General features: G+C 38.0%; 1 non-coding gene across 1 annotated transcript; it reads left to right on the forward strand.

Annotated features, from left to right (window-relative positions):
* Positions 1-512: 512 nt before the first annotated feature.
* LOC148576782 (small nucleolar RNA R71) lies at positions 513-619 on the forward strand. The gene has a single exon (XR_015904231.1). It is a non-coding gene; the product is annotated as a small nucleolar RNA R71 (small nucleolar RNA).
* The last annotated feature ends 16,982 nt before the right edge of the window (positions 620-17,601 follow it).

Genomic DNA, 17,601 nt, shown 5'->3' on the forward strand with positions numbered 1-17,601 from the left:
TGTTGTCCCTCCAATTCTGGTTAGAATTATCCTGCCATCCATGGTTATTATTTCCACTTTGATTGTACCCTTGGTTGGGGCGGTCATAGAAGTTTTGAGTGGATGCCACCATGTTGTCTTCTTGTTGGAGCTGCGGGCATTCATCAGTGTAATGGCTATAATCAGCACAGATTCTGCAAATTCTTTGTGGGACTAGTTGTTGGTTTTGCTGTGGTGGAGGAGCTTGAGCTTGCTGTTGATTCAATTACATCTGCTTCAGCAAGTTGGTCATCTCACATACACTCTGAGCTAGAGCAGCAGTCTCTCTGTTAGAGGATACTTCGGCAACGGCTTTTGAACGGCCTTGCTTTTGCCTATGGTTCCTAGTAGATTCAGCTAAATCACTGATCAATTGCCAAGCCTCATCAGTGGTCTTGTACTTCTTCATAGACCCATTGCTAGCACTTTCTAATGTGGTCTTATCTTGGGGCCTCATGCCCTGTGTGATATAGCTAAGTAACATTATCTTGTCAATCCTGTGGTGGGGGCATGCTTCTAGAAGATTATTGAAGTGCTCCCAGTATTCAAAGAGAGTCTCATTGTCATCCTGAACAATTGTGGAAATATCCTTCCTCAGTTTATCAGTAACTTCAGATGGAAAGAATTTCTCCAAAAACTCCTTTCTGAGTGTATCCCAGTTGGATACATTTGCTAGAGGTTGAGTGTAGTACCACTCTCTTGCCTTTCCCTCGAGAGAAAACGGGAAAGCTTTCAGCAAAATTGAAGTTTCATCAGTACCATCACGCCTGATAGTAGAACAGGCTGCCTGGAAATCTCTCAAGTGCTTGATAGGCTCTTGAGCAGGTAGGCGAAGAAACTTGGGCATCAAATTTAGCAGTGCGGTCTTTATTTCAAAATCTGTAGCTACCGCTGGATGATGCGCTTGAAACAGTTGCATTGTAAAATCAGGGGCTCCTTCCTCCTGGATGGTAACTCTCCTAGCTGCCATGTCTTCTGCACGTAAAACAACCGAATCAGTAGAACGGGGGCTGGTTTCTTCCTCAAGTTCACTTTTAGATCCGCCCTCAGAGAGGACTAACTGACGCTGTTCTCGCCTTATTCGTGAAATAGTCCTTTCAATTTCAAAATCGAATATTAGCAAGCCCGGATCAGGAAGTGAATGCGTCATTTGACGGAAGAAACATGCAGCTCATAGTAGCAAAATAAAATAAAATGTAAATAAATAAATTCTAATTAATAACTTAGCACTCTATTGCAACTCCCCGGCAACGGCGCCAAAAATTGATGAGACACAGAAGTTGGTGAATTAAAAATTATTAAAATAGTTACGTTGCAAGTATAGTTCTTAACTCACCGAAAATCTGCATATCAATTTAGAAATATGTCACAGAGAGTTTAAATTAAAAATTACTGGGAGTTTAAGTCACAGGTCGTCTCCCAATGAGTTGCAGAAAAGCGTGCTATTTTATTAATCAGATGTTCCAAGAAGTTGAGTTAAGTAGATAGAAAATTAAATTGAGAAAATTTAAATAATATGAATAAAAGCCTTGACTGGGAGTTGATTAGTTGGAATCTCTATTATTGATGGAATGATCTCAAGATTAACTTATAATTAATGATTGTTCTGTTTAGTTATCCTTTACTAGGTAAAAGAAAGTCAAACAAGTTGGAATGCTAGATCTATTCACGAGTTGCAACCCACTTAGTTCAAAGGGGTTGGTGTTAGTGATTAGATAACAATCCAACAGTTAACCCAATTACAATTTTTCTTTCAATCCTTCCAACTCAAGAGTTCCTTTCAATCAAATCCCCATCAAGTGAGGGAACTACTCACTCATTGTAAATAATGAATCCATAACACATGAAAGGGAATTAAAAGAAGACATGATTATTGGAATGGAAAAATAAATTAAAATAGAAGAAATAATCCTTGTATTAATTAATCATGAAAGTATTCAAATGACAAAATTGAACAAGCAAAGAACATGGAAGAATAAAACCAAGTTAAGAGAACGAACTAGAATGACGAAGTCTTGATGAGGAAATAACTCTTCTCAATGTTCCAATGCTAAGATCAATTGAAAATTAAAATTCTCAAACCTAGAGAGAAAAACCTAGAGGAGGAAAAACTCGATCTAAAAACTGAAAACTGTGTAGAATAAATGTTGTCTTTTGTTTCTGCATATTCTTTGGCTCTAGTCTACTGTTTCGGGCCGAAAACTGGGTCGAAATAAGGTCCAAAATCGCCCCCAGCGAAGTGTGCAGATTATGCAGATCGCACATGTCACGCGATCGCGTCATCCATGCGGACGCGTCATTCGCGCTTTTCCTAGCCACGCGTTCGCGTCGTCCACGCTACCGCGTCGCCTGAGCTTTTCCAATCCGCGCGGCCGCGTGAGCCATGCGGCCGTGTCACTGCGATTTGCTCTCCTTTGCGCGTTCGCGTTAGCCTTGCGACCGCGTTACTTCTCGCTGGTTATCTCCTCAAATTCTTGTGTTCCTTCCATTTTTGCTAGCTTCCTTTCCAAATCTCCAATTCATTCATGCCCTATAAAGTCTGAAACACTCAACACACAGATCACGGCATCGAATGGAATAAAGGAGAATTAAAAATACATAATTAAAGTCTCTAGGAAGCAGTTTTCAAACATGTTATAAATTCAGGAAGGGATTATAATTTCATGCTAATTTAATGAATAAATGGGTAAGGATCATGATAAAACCACCCAATTAAATACAATATAAACCATAAAATAGTGGTTTATCAACCACTGCAAGCAATTCTTTTTCTGTGGTTGTGTAATTTTCCTGGGCATCATTTAAAACACGGCTAGCATAATAAATGACATGCAGAAGCTTGTCATGCCTCTACCCCAATACTGCACCAATGGCGTGGTCACTGGCATCACACATTAGTTCGAATGGTAATGTCCAGTCTGGTGCAGAAATAACTGGTGCTATGACCAGCTTAGCCTTCAGAGTTTCAAACGCCTGCAGACACTCTGTGTCAAACACAAATGGCATGTCAGCAGCTAGCAGGTTGCTCAGAGGTTTTGCAATTTTCAAAAAATCCTTTATAAACCTCCTATAGAATCCTGCATGCCCCAGAAAGCTTCTAATTGCCTTAACATTGGCAGGTGGTGGTAGTTTTTCAATCACTTCCACTTTAGCTTGATCCACTTCTATTCCCTTGTTTGAAATTTTATGCCTAAGGACAATTCCTTCAGTCACCATAAAGTGACATTTTTCCCAGTTTAAAACCAGGTTGGTCTCTTGGCATCTTTTCAGAACAAGTGCTAAATGGTCAAGGCAGGAGCTGAATGAGTCTCCAAATACTGAAAAGTCATCCATGAAGATTTCCAAGAATTTCTCTACCATATCAGAGAAGATAGAGAGCATGCACCTCTGAAAGGTTGCAGGTGCATTGCACAGACCAAAAGGCATCCTTCTGTAGGCAAACACTCCAGAAGGACATGTGAATGTTGTTTTCTCTTAGTCCTGAGGATCTACTGCAATTTGGTTGTAGCCTGAATAGCCATCCAAAAAGCAGTAATATTCATGATCTGCTAGTCTCTCTAGCATCTGGTCTATGAATGGTAAAGGAAAGTGATCCTTCCTGGTGGCTGTATTGAGCCTTCTGTAGTCAATACACATACGCCACCCTGTAACTGTTCTTGTAGGAACCAGTTCATTTTTTTCATTATGAACCACTGTCATGCCTCCCTTCTTGGGAACAACTTGGATAGGGCTCACCCAGGGGCTATCAGAAATAGGATAAATAATCCCATCCTTCAGTAATTTGGTGACCTCTTTCTGCACCACTTCCTTCATGGCTGGATTTAGCCGCCTCTGTGGTTGAACCACTGGCTTAGCATTGTCCTCCAATAAGATCTTGTGCATGCATCTTACTGGGCTGATGCCCTTAAGATCACTTATGGACCACCCAAGAGCTGTCTTGTGTGTCCTTAGCACTTGAAGTAGTGCTTCCTCTTCCTGTGGATTTAAAGCAGAGCTTATGATCACCGGAAAAGTGTCACCTTCTCCCAGAAATGCATATTTCAGGGATGGTGGTAGTGGTTTGAGCTCGGGTTTAGGAGGTTTTTCCTCTTCCTGAGAAATTTTCAGAGGCTCTTTTATTTCCTCTGAATCCTCCATATCACACTTTTCACAACTCGTACCACTAACCAGCAAGTGCACTAGGTCGTCCAAGTAATACCTTACGTGAGTAAGGGTCGATCCCACGGAGATTGTCGGCTTGAAGCAAGCTATGGTTATTTTGTAATTCTTAGTCAGGAAATCAATAATAAGAGTGATTATATTTATGAAGAGTAAAAAGCATAAATTAAATAGTACTTGTTATGCAATAATGGAGAACAGATTGAGGTTTTGGAGATGCTCTGTCTTCTGAATCTCTGCTTTCCTACTGTCTTCTTCTTCACGAACGCAGGTCTCCTTCCATGGCAAGCTGTATGTTGGTGGATCACCATTTTCAATGGCTACCATCCGTCCTCTCAGTGAAAATGGTCCAAATGCACTGTCACCGTACGGCTAATCATCTATCGGTTCTCACTCATGTTGGAATAGGATCCATTGATCCTTTTGCGTCTGTCACTACACCCATCACTTGTGAGTTTGAAGCTCGTCACAGTCATCCCATCCCAGATCCTACTCGGAATACCACAGACAAGGTTTAGACTTTCCGGATCTCAAGAATGGCCGCCAATAATCCTAGCCTATACCACGAAGACTCTGATCATGAACCAAGAGGCTAAGAGATACACACTCAATCTAAGGTAAAACGAAAGTGGTTGTCAGGCACGCGTTCATAGGTTGAGAATGACAATGATTGTCACGGATCATCACATTCATCACGATTAAGTACAAGCGAGTATCTTAGAATAGAAACAAGCGTGATTGAATAGAAAACAGAAGTAATTGCATTAATTCATCGAGACACAGCAGAGCTCCTCACCCCCAACCATGGGGTTTAAAGACTCATGCCATCAGAAATACAATATTCAAATGTGAAAATGTCATGAGCTACAAAATAATCTCTAAAAGTAGTTTTTATACTAAACTAGTAGCTAGGGTTACAGAAAATAAGTAACTAAGTGCAGATAGTGCAGAAATCCACTTCCGGAGCCCACTTGGTGTGTGCTTGGGCTGAGTATTGAAGCTTTCATGTATAGAGGTCTTCCTTGGAGTTGAACGCCAGTTTGTAACTTGTTTTTGGCGTTTAACTCTGCTTTGCAACTTGTTTCTGGCGTTTAATGCCAGAATAGGGCAAAAAGCTGGCGTTAAACGCCAGTTTGCGTCATCTAAACTCAGGCAAAGTATGGACTATTATATATTGCTGGAAAGCCCTGGATGTCTACTTTCTAACACAATTAAAGGCGCGCCATTTGGACTTTTGTAGCTCCAAAAATTGCATTTCGAGTGCAGGGAGGTCAGAATCTAACAGCATCTGCAGTCCTTTTTCAGCCTCTGAATCAGATTTTTGCTCAGGTCCCTCAATTTCAGCCAGAAAATACCTGAAATCATAAAAAAAAACACAAACTCATAGTAAAGTCCAGAAATTTAAATTTTGCATAAAAACTAATAAAAACATAGTAAAAACTAACTAAATTATACTAAAAACTACTAGAAAATAATGCCAAAAAGCGTATAAATTATCCGCTCGTCAAGTGCTTAATTATTGGTTATGAGATTCACAGCGTGGGTTGATGATAAGACAGGAAATTAAATGGCAAGAAATTTAAATGACAATAAAATAATATAGAAACTAAAGATAACAAATACTAAAGTAGCATTCAATGCAAGGATTGAGAATCAAGGTTTTCTATCATAGTCATTAATAATAACACAATAATTACCAAGAGCTAGGCCTATTACATTATCTCTAACATTGGGAGAAGATCAATTAGGCCTAGTTAATCTCAATCCATAATTAGTGACAATGGAAATAAGATTAACTAACAATTCTAGATCACTAACATAAATTAGGCATCAATGACTCAAGAGTACCACCAAGCTTCTCTTTCCAAGGAAAGAATGCTCAAAATCTAGTCTAAGACTAAGCCAAGCATTTTATCAAACACTTAGTATGCATAAAAAGAAAAGTATGGTAAAATTGCAAAAATAATAAAATCTAAAGCTATCAAACACAAGAAGATAATAATAACAACTCAATTAAGCAACAAGAAAACATAAAACATCAAATTGTATTAAAAGAAATTGAAATTAACAAAAGTATTCATAAAACTAAAGTGGCATAAAAGAGAAATTAACAAGAAGAACTACGAAAATTAAGGCAATAGAACAAGGCAAGGTAAAGAAACTAGATGAAAATAAGAATTAAAACCTAAATCTAAGAGAAAATTAAACTAAAAATCCTAAATTCTAGAGAGAAGAGGGAGCTTCTCTCTCTAGAACTAACCTAAAGCATGATTCCTAAGCTATACTAATTGCTCCCCCCTTGTTCCTTCTTGAATTTAGCTTCAAATACTTCAGAAATGAGTTGGATTTGGGCCTGAGTGAGCTTAGAAATTGCCAGCCACGATTTCTTTAAGTGAGTCACGTGCAGAGTGTCCCATATGCGTACGCGTCGCTTGACGAGATCTCTAGTCACGCATACGCAGAACTAGGCAGATTTCTAAACTTCATTTCTTCATAAATTCTCCACTTTTACATGCTTTTTCTTCATTCCTTCAATCCAATCTTTGCCTTCTAAACCTAAAATCACTTCATCAAACACATCAAGGCTTCGAATGAAATTAAAATGAATTAAATTTAGCAAATTAAGAGCCTAAAAAGCATGTTTTTACTTTTAAGCACAATTTAGGAGAAATTCATAAAACCATGCTATTTCATTGAATAAATGTGAGATACGTTGATAAAATCTTCTAAATTCAACACAAGATAAACCCTAAAATTGGGATTTATCAACCTTCCCACACTTAACCAAGTATGTCTTCATGCCAAACCAAGAAAGATACAAATAGGGATGGAAACGGGTCCCCATGGGGGCGGGAACATGCCCCTTGCCCCCCGCCCCCCGCCTCCAAAAATCATCCACGTCCCCGTGACGGGTAACGGGGACCCCATACCTGCCAGATATTCGAATATCCACGGATAACCACGGATTTGGAAGAAACGAATAAGAAAAAAAGAACAAAAATCCAGTGAATACTGAATAAGAAAAAAAATGAACAAAAATCCAATAAACAGTACATACCAATAACTCAGTATTATAATCCAATATTTCAATTTTACAATATGAATTCAAACCCTAAATTTATTTTCACAGCAAAAAACTCTAACTCTATACCCAAATTTATCAATTAACAGAATCCAAACACTAAACCTAAATCCAATTTCACGTTAAGAGAATCCAAATTCTAAGCCTAAATCCAATTTCACATCAATAGAATTCAAAATTTAATCTCAATTTCATAGCAATTTCATCAAATAAAAATCAAAACATGTATATTCTCAAATTTCAGTTAATAGAAAATCAAAACATCCAACTTATTGAAGAGTCGTTGTCAGCTTTGTTGAGCAGAGGCGATGCAGAGTCCTTGTGGAGCAGAAGTGTCGTGGAGCAAAGGCGTTGCTGAAGTAGAGTTGCCATCGACGACGACGTAGATTTGAGGCTTCGTTGTGAAGTAGAGGCAGAGGCATTGTGAAATAGAGACAGAGGCATCGCAAAGCAGAAAAAAAGGCGGTGTGAAGCTATGAGCAACAAACAATGAGCGACGTAGTGAGAAGAAGAAAGTGAGCAACGGCTGCGATGGAGAAAGGTCAGGGACGATGACGTGAAGGACTCAAAAGGAGGAGGCTGGCAACGAAGTAAGAAGGAAGATTGGAGAAGATTGAGTGAGGGAGAGGCTCGGATAGAGAGAGAAGTGAGAAGAGCGGTGCAGAGAGTGTGATTTGGGGTTGGGGTAGGGTTTCAACGTATATATATATATATATATATATATATATATATATATATATATATATATATATATATATATATATATATATATATATATATATATATATATATATATATATATATATATATATATATATATATATATATATATAAGGGTATTTTTGTAATTTTAAACTTACGGGTATTAAACGGGTACCCACGGGGTGGGTACCTCTCCCCCTGCCCCCGCCCCATTTACTACACGGGTACCCGTACCCGCCCCCCATGGGGAAAAAATACTCCTCAAACCTGCTCCCTGACGGGTAAATCTCCGCAGATACCCACCCCACCGGGGAGAATTGCCATCCCTAGATACAAGAAAAGGGTATCAACATTTATTCAATGCAAACTATCTAAATGCAACTACTTGGTCAAAATAAATCAATTTCTAAGAAAGCATGTATGAACATAAGGGCCAAAGAAATCACAATCAAATCAAATCCACAATTGAATTGAGTTATTGAAAAGAATTTACAAACTTGCAAGATAAAAAATAATAACTGGTGGAAACATAGAATTGAGCAATCGAACCCCTCACCGGATATGTGTATACGATCTAGTCGCTCAAGTGTATAGGGTTGATTCACTCAATTCTCCTCTAATCATGCTTTTTAAGATTTGTTTTTCATCTAACAATCAACAATTATTCAATGCATGCATACAAATATCATGAGGACTTTTCAAGGGTTGTAACAGGGCTACGGTAAAGGTAAGGATGCATATGGTCAAGTGAACTAGAATTTGAATCTTTGATTAACTTAAGCTCTCACCTAACCTACAACCTATACAATTCAAATGCAGACCTAACTACCCATTATTCACTTTTTTCTACGCACTCATGCATTCCATTCTTAATCACAACACATATGCATTGTTATTATTACTTTACTTTGGGACATTTTGTCCCCTCTTTATTACTTTCTTTTTCTTCCTTCTTTTTATTTTTATTTTTTTTATTTTTTTCGCAATGAAATATATACCAAAGTGTCATTGCATATGGTTTAAACATTTAATGCATGAGTATGTACCCAATTTTCAAAATTTTTAACAAAACTATAAAATACACTTTTATCTCACCCAATGTTTCCAAATTTCCCACACTTGAATGATACACACTCTCACGAGCCTAAGCTAATCAAAGATCTGAATTAAGAATATTTATTTTTTTCACATAGGGGTAGTGATATGCTAAAATAAAGAACAAAGGAGATTAAAATAAGCTCAAAATTGGCTAACAATGGTGGATAAAAGATAGGCTATTTGGGTAAGTGAGCTAAATGGAACAATGCACCCTAAGTTGATCATCTGTTTCAAGCAAACCAAATTCGAGTAGGACAATAAAGCTAAGAGAAAAAAGTTTTACCTACTCAAATGAAGGAGTAGATGGTGACTAAGGTAGAGAAGTTTCCAATGATCTTGACAAAGCAAATTTCACTCCCGTCCATCCTTTTCGAAGGACTTCCACCTTTTGACAAGATTTTTCAGTTTAAATTATTTTCTCACCAAATTCATCAAACTCTTCTCCATAGCTCAAATCATAAACCGGTGGTTGAGAAAAGTCTACCTCAACATTGCTTTCAAATTCACTCGGAGAAGGTTCCTCAAAATCAAAGGAATCATTCGCAGATGCAAATTCATCACTAAGAAGACTTGATACATGATCATCATCTCTAAGGGAACTTGTTTCTTGCTCCATTCCTTCCAATTCTTTATTGGGAACATGCCTTAGAGGTTGTGCACTATCCTCCTCAACATCAATTTCAAGCTTCTTAAAGGAATGTTCTACAACTTTAGATTCTCATAGAGGTTCAGCATTTCCTAAATCTTCAACCACTTTTTCCTCTTCAACAATTATGGCTTTCTTCAATTGTTCCAATACTAAGTCCCATTCCTCATTTTCTACTGGAGTTTCTAATCTCTCCTTCATGCTCCTCTCTTCATTAGATTCTCCACATTCGGCAATGAAAGTACTTTGAGTATCCAAGCTTTGGGAGGCAAAGTTGGTTACTACCTCGGTCAAGGTAGCCATGAATTCTAGTTGCCTCCTTTGATATTCATGTTGCTCATAAAGTAATGAAGTGAGAGAATCATCTATGAGTGTTTGAGGTGGATAGGAGGGTTCATTATTTGGGAGAAAGGGTTCAAAATAGGGAGGTGGTTCATCTTGATATGGATATGGAGATGGTGCATATTGAAGTGATGGTTCTTGGGAGTATTGATGTTGGAATTGTAGTGGCTCTATATATGGTTCATATGGTGGTTGGTATGGTAGATATGGACTAGGGTCATATAGAGGTGTTTGGTGGTAGGGGGCTTGTGAGTATGGTGATTGAGGGCTATGTTGAGGATAAGGCTCAGATGCATATGGTGGTTATAGTTGATAACCACAAGGAGGTCCACCATAACCATTTGATTGGTATGCATCATGGAATGGTTCTTGCTCATAGTACATTGGAGGAGGTTGTTGCCATTAAGATTAATTATATGCTTGAGGCTCCTCCCACCTTTGATTCTTCCATCCTTGATGCATATCCTCATTGAAATTCCTATTTCCTAAACATAGTTAGAACCAAACTCATAGCCAAAGTGGTGATAATTCATAGCAGCAAGAGAAAATAAAAACAAATACTAACAACAAATAAAGAAAACAAACTCCTACAACAAGCAAAAACTAACAAAGAAGTAAAAGGAAAATGTATTCACAATATTCACATATATACAATAACCAATAACAAGCACACATTTGCAATTCCCTAGCAACGACGCCAAAATCTTGATGGAGAGAAATCGTCGGTTAAAAATTTTCACAAAAATAATCTCGTCGAAGTATAGATCCAAACCGACAAACAACCCTCAATCAAAGTTTAATTTTTTTGTCACTTAAGTCAAACCTAATAAAAACCGAGAGTATTTAAATCTCGGGTCGTCTCTCAAGAAATTACAGGGAAGTGTGCATACTATTGGTTATGGGGTTTCTTTTGGGGTTTTTAAGATGATGAACAAAAAATTAAAACTAACAACCAAGAAACTATAAAAGCTAAAAGACACTCGTGGCAAGGACTAAGAGTCAAGGTTTCCTATCTTGGATCATTGACCACAACATGGTAATTACAAAGAGTTCATTCTACTTAGTTTTCCTCTAACATCGGAGGGTTAAGTCAAGTGGAAATTCTTGGTCCTAGAACCAATTAACAATCCTAAATCACCAATGAAACTGGACATCAACGACCTTAAAGGACCTAAATCCTCAATCACAAGCCAAGAGTATAAAAATATACTCTAAAATCTAACCAAGCATTTTATCAAACACTTGGAAGACATGAAAGAAAAACATGGTAAAATTGCAAGAAATAATAAAACCTAAAACTACCAAATGCAAGAGAACAGTAATAACAACTCAATTAAACATTAATAAACATAAAAACATAAATTGCATTAATAGAAATTAAAATCAACAAAGAGTTCATGAACACAAAATCAACAAAATAAAGGAAATATCAAGTAAAACTAAAAGAGCAAAATGTAACAAGAAGAAATTGCAACGAAACTAAATCAAGCAACAATTAAATTCTAAACCTAAGAGAAATATATCCTAAATGTACCCTAATTCTAGAGAGAAAAGAGAGCTTCTCTCTCTAAAATATAACTTAAAGCATGTTTCTACTCTATCCTAATTGCTCTCCCCTTGTTCCATCTTGAATTCTACCTCTAATAGCTTTAGAAATGAGTTGGATTTGGGCCTCCATGAGTTCATAAATCGCCCCCAGCCTGTTTCTTTAATGAGGTCACGTGACAAGTGTCACGCGTACGCGTGGCCTGGCAAATTTCCTTCTTCACACGTACGCGTGGCCTTGAATCCACCAAATCCTTATTTTTCATGAATTCTCTATCTTGCATGCTTTTTCTTCACTTCTTTGATCTAATCCTTGCCTCCTAAGCCTGAAATCACTAACGAACACATCAAGATATCGAGTGGAATCAAAGTTAATTAAATTTAGATAATTAAAAGTCTAAAAAGTATGTTTTCAATCTTAAGCACAATTAGGAGAAATTCACAAAACCATGCTAAATTGGTGAATAAATGTGGGAAAGGTTGATAAAATCTACCAAATTCAATACCATATAAACCATAAAATTGTGGTTTATCAGAGGTATTTTTGCATCACAATTTGCACCCACAGTTTGCTTCTATTATTGAAGCAATCCCAAACCAACTTACTAAGAAGTGTCAGATTAGCACAGTATGTATACACCCAAACCACTTGCCTTTTTAGGAGTAATAACTAGTTCCCACTTAGCCAATGGCAACCCTCTCCCATCATTATGGCCTCTCCATAAGAACTGTCGCATTAGTGAATCAATCTTTTCACATGCATACTTTGGAAGGAGAGTAACTTGTATGTTGTAGACCGGAATAGAAGCCATTATTGACTTAACCAATAAAAGTCTTCCTACCTTATTCAGCAGACACCCATTCCAACTAGCAAGCTTGTTCTGAATTTTCTCAATGACTTCTTGAGTTGTCCTCCTGGAAGACCTTTCATGCCCAATATTAATCCCTAGGTACCTTCCCAAGTTATGAAAACAATGAATACTAGAGACTCCCAAGAGCATCTCTTTCCTTCTCACAGAAATATTCTTTGAATATTAAGCCCTAAACTTACTAAGATTACCCGTAGGCCTGATGCTTTGGAGAATTAGTTCATGCACTTCATAACCTCATCTACCTGGGCTTTCGTAGCTTTACAAAACAACAGTAGATTATCAACAAACATCAAATGGGATAATTTCAAATCATGTCTGGAAACTGACACCGGTATCTACAAGCCTTGAAAAAACCGATGGGCAATAAAATAAGCAAGACACTCCATACAAATCACAAAGAGATAAGGGAATATGGGACCCCCTTATCTCAAACCCCTCTGGGGGGGTTAAAGCTCTCAAGTTCATCACCGTTCCACAAAATAGATAAAGAAGATGACATCACACAAGCCATAATAAGATGAATAGTAGCCCTCAGAAAGTTAAACCGAACCAAAGAAGCTTCAAGAAATCTCCAGTCCACCCTATCATACACTTTCTCCAAATCAATCTTAAAGGCTATAGTCCTTTCCTAGACTTAGTATTCTTCATGAAACTCATAATTTCCTGCGCAATGATGATGTTCTCCATGGTACCTCTTCCCGGGATAAAACCACCCTGAAGTGGACCGATGATCTCTAAAAGAAAGGGTCTAACCCTGTTCACCAGTACTTTTGTAATGATTTTGTAAAGAACATTACATAAATCGATAGGAAAAAAATTTCTCAAGGAAGTAGGAGCTTTAATTTTAGGAATCAAAAGAATGTGTCTCGAAAATTACAGCATTTAGAATTTCTCCCTCAAAGACTCTCTTGATTAAACCCCACACATCATGGCTTAGAGAGTTCTGAAACTCCTTATAAAACAGGGCCTAAAAACCATCTAATCTCGGAGCTTTGAAAGAATTCATGGTCATTACAGCACTTTTCACCTCTTCCAATGCCACAAGTTCAACTAACCTTTGACAGGCCTCATTACTAAGGGAAGGACTGGGGAATTCTCCCATAGCATTTAGATCATATTCTCTCTTGCCAAAAAGAGCTTTTGGAAGAAGGAGTTTATTTCTTTTTCTAGCTCCTATGACTTAATAGCCTAGGTTCCATCTTCCAGAAACAGTCCATGAATCTTGTTCCACTTTCGCCTGATGATTGTTTGCAAGTGAAAAAAATTAGTGTTCTTGTCACCTGGTGCATGAATCCCCACACTTCGTACAACTGTACCAGCAAGTGTATTGGGTCATCCAAGTAATACTTGAGTGAGTTAGGGTCGATCCCACGAGGATTATGGTTTGAAGCAAGCTATGGTTATCTTGCAGGTCTTAGTCAGGCAGATAGAAGGGTTGTTGGATTTGTGAGATCTAAACTAGGTTGACATGTTTAATTGCAAAAAAGGAAATAAAGAAAAAGGGTATAAAATACTTTGTGAATTTGAATGTAAACAGTGATAAGAAGGTGGTTAAGGCTTGGAGATGCTTTGTCCTTCTGGATTAACTCTGGTATTACTGTCTTCTTCAGTTGTGAATGATTTCTTCTCTGGCATGCTGTATGTGATTAACGCTGGTTTGACAGCCACCAATACTCCTCCAGATCTGAACCCCAGGGTTAGTGTGGATCCATTCTGATTAAGGATGAAGTTCCTACAGTTCATTCTCCTTAATGATCCTATTCAAAACGCCATAGACAAGGTCGAATCTTCCGGATTAGAGAATGTTGTGCCTTTGGGTTCTAGCCTCTACCACAGATACCCTAATCTCTCCATACCTCGGTTGAACTGGTGTCTCGAGAAGTCCCCAACAAAGTCGTGGATTAGCCGTCTAAGAGATGTATAATCAAGCTGGCAGTTTAATGCTTTCCACTAAAGTATTCACACGAACACAAGAAGAACACGAGTGGTTGTCAGGCACGCGGTCTTAGTATGAAGATCGAAGATGATTATCACGGGTCACCCCTTTCATCATGTTGAAGAACGAAAATACATCTTAGAATTAAATCAAACACAGATTGAAGAGAAATAGTAATACTTTTATTAATTCATAAAACTCAGCAAGGCTCCTCCCCTCAACCTAGGAGGTTTAGAAACACATATTGATAGGAAATACAGTGATGAACAAAAATATGGCACAAAGGTTTGGAAGAAGATCCTAAACAAGGGTGATCTTCTCCTTTAAATATTAAACTAATGACTAGTAAGGGTAAAACAGTCTTTTTAGTGCTAAAATCCACTTCTGGGGCCCACTTGGTGAGTGTTTGGGCTAAGCTTTGATGAGATCCACATGCTATGTGGCCTTTAGGGCATTGAACGCTGGCTAGGGGGTCCTCTTTGGGCGTTTGGACGCTGGTCTCTTCTCCTTGGGCGCTGGACGCCTGAAAGGGGGCAAGAGGCTGGCGTTGGACACTAGTTTTGGGCCTTCTATTCTGAAGCAAAGTATAGACTATTATACATTGTTGGAAAGTTCTGGAAGTCAGATTTCTGTAGCCGTTGAGAGCGCTCTATTTGGACTTCTGTAGCTCCAGAAAACTCTTCCGAGTGCAAGGAGGTCAGATCCGGACAGCATCTGTAGTGCTTTCTCTGTCTCTGAATCAGACTTTTGCTACAGCTCCTCAATTTCAGCCAAAAAATGCCTGAAATTGCATAAAAACACACAAACTCAAAGTAGAATCCAAGAATGTGATTTTTTCACTAAAACCTACGAAAACTTAATAAAAATTAAACAAAACATACTAAAAACTATATGAAAATGATGCCAAAAAGCGTATAGAATATCTGCTCATCATCACCACGCCGAACCTACTACTCTCTCGATTTCTGATTCCACATAAACTCTTCTTGGAGAAAGATAGTATTTAGCTCATCATGAGTACCTTGTTCTTTCACCATCAACCTGATGAACGAAAATTATTGGTCGGTATAGAATTTCACAAATAAATTCTCGTTGCAAGTATAGTTTCTAAACCAACAAATAATCCTCAATTAAAAACTTGTTTGTCACAAGTACAAACCCCAATAAAAATAACTGAAGTATTCAAACCTCGGGTTGTCTCTCAAAGGAATTACAGGGAAGTGTTCTCGTTATTGGTTATGGGACAAGCGTTTTGGGGTATCAATCACTTGGACATTAGCAACACAAGTTCACCTAAATTATCATCCCAAGCCAAGAACACTAAAATCTACTCTAACATCCTTCCAAGCATTTATCAAACACTTGGAAGGCAAAAAAGGAAAGCATGATAAAACTGCAAGAATATTAAATCTATAACTACCCACTTATGAAGAAACAATAACAACAACTCAATTAAACAATAAGGGAAAATAAAACATGAACTGCATTAAAAGTAAATCCAAATCCAATAATAGTGCATTAACATAAAAGAGAAATCAAAGGGAAAATTGACAAGAAAACTAAGAGAGCATAGGTGTAACAATAAGAAATTGAAATAGAAACAAGATGAAAATAGGAAATTAAACCTAAATCTAAGAAGAATTAACCTAATCCTAACCTAATTTTAGAGAGAAGAGGGAGCTTCTCTCTCTAGAAACTAACTAAAGGCTCCCCATCATCCATCAAGTGCTCTCCCCTTGACTCCTCTTGAATTCTGCATGTAATAGGCTCAGAAAATGAGTTGGATTTGGGTCTAGGAAGCTCAAAAATTGCCCCCAGCGTTTTCACTTTAATGAGGTCACGTGCGAGCTACGACGTGTACGCATGGGTCACGCGTACGCGTCGCTTGGCATTTTCGCTTTCCACGCATACGCGTCATATCACGCGTACGCGTCGCCATGCAAATTCGTATCCACGCGTGCGCGTCGTTCCACGCATGCGCGTCGATAAATGCACCCCAAATCCTTGATTTTTCATGATTTCTCCACTTTGCATGCTTTTCTCTTCACTCCTTTGATCCATTCCTAGCCTTTTCAACCTGAATTCACTAACAAACACATCAAGGCATCTAGTGGAATTAAAGGTGAATTAAAATTAGCTATTTTGAGGCCTAAAAAGCATGTTTTCACTCTTAAGCACAAATTAGGAGAAAATTACAAATCCATGCTATTCCATTGAATAAATGTGAGAATAGTGGATAAAATCCACTAAATTAAGCACAAAATGTACCATGAAATAGTGGTGCATCACAACCTCGAATCCTTCAAACTCTCAAGAGAGATCTGAACATCATTTAATTGCCTCTCCAACTCCTTCTTTTTAACAAACACATTACCAAAGGTTTCCTTATTGAAAAGAAGAGCATCCCTCTGCACCTCGATCAAATTTTTAACAACATCACAGACCCCTTTATTCCAAGCTGCACGAACAACATTGCTAAAAAGCGTATGAGTCATCCAAGAAGCTTGGAATCTAAATGGTCTCAAACCCTTCTTAGCTTTCACAATCAGCATACATTTGACGAGCAAATGACAGTGATCAGAATGAAGACACGCCAAAACCTCATTATAAGCCTCAGGAAACAGCAATCACTACTCTTGATTAATAACAGCTCTATCTAGTTTTTTCGCAACCTGCAAACCCCCTCTAACCTTCCTGTACCAAGTAAAACTTCTTCCAATAGCCTCCATATCAAACAAATGGTAGTTTGTCAGAGTCTCCACAAAAACCTCCGCCCTATCCTAACTAAAAGCACCCCCTTTAACCTCACTCAATAAAGTTCCCTAACACCATCCAGAGGCCCTGAATTATATTTGAAATACTGATCAAATCATTCCACAAACCCATTCACCTATGAACATGTGGATTAGCATATATAGCACTACAATAATGAGAAACACTGCCCGTAGAGATTTCAAAATTAATATGTTGGTCAACCATATCTACCATTTGATGCACGGAAAACTTGTCTCGCAACAAATTCCCCTTCGGCAAGTGTACCGAATTGTCGTCAAGTAAAACTCACAATAGAGTGGGGTCGAATCCCACAGAGATTAACGGATTAAGCAATCAATAGTTAATTGATTATCCTAGTTAGACGATTCAGATTTGGATGATAAGCAGTAGGAATTGTAAATTGACATAAAAGTAAAGAAAGCTATAA

The sequence above is a fragment of the Arachis ipaensis genome, chromosome B1, assembly GCF_059453495.1.
Source record: "Arachis ipaensis isolate K30076 ecotype BB chromosome B1, ASM5945349v1, whole genome shotgun sequence".
Taxonomy (NCBI): Eukaryota; Viridiplantae; Streptophyta; class Magnoliopsida; order Fabales; family Fabaceae; genus Arachis; species Arachis ipaensis.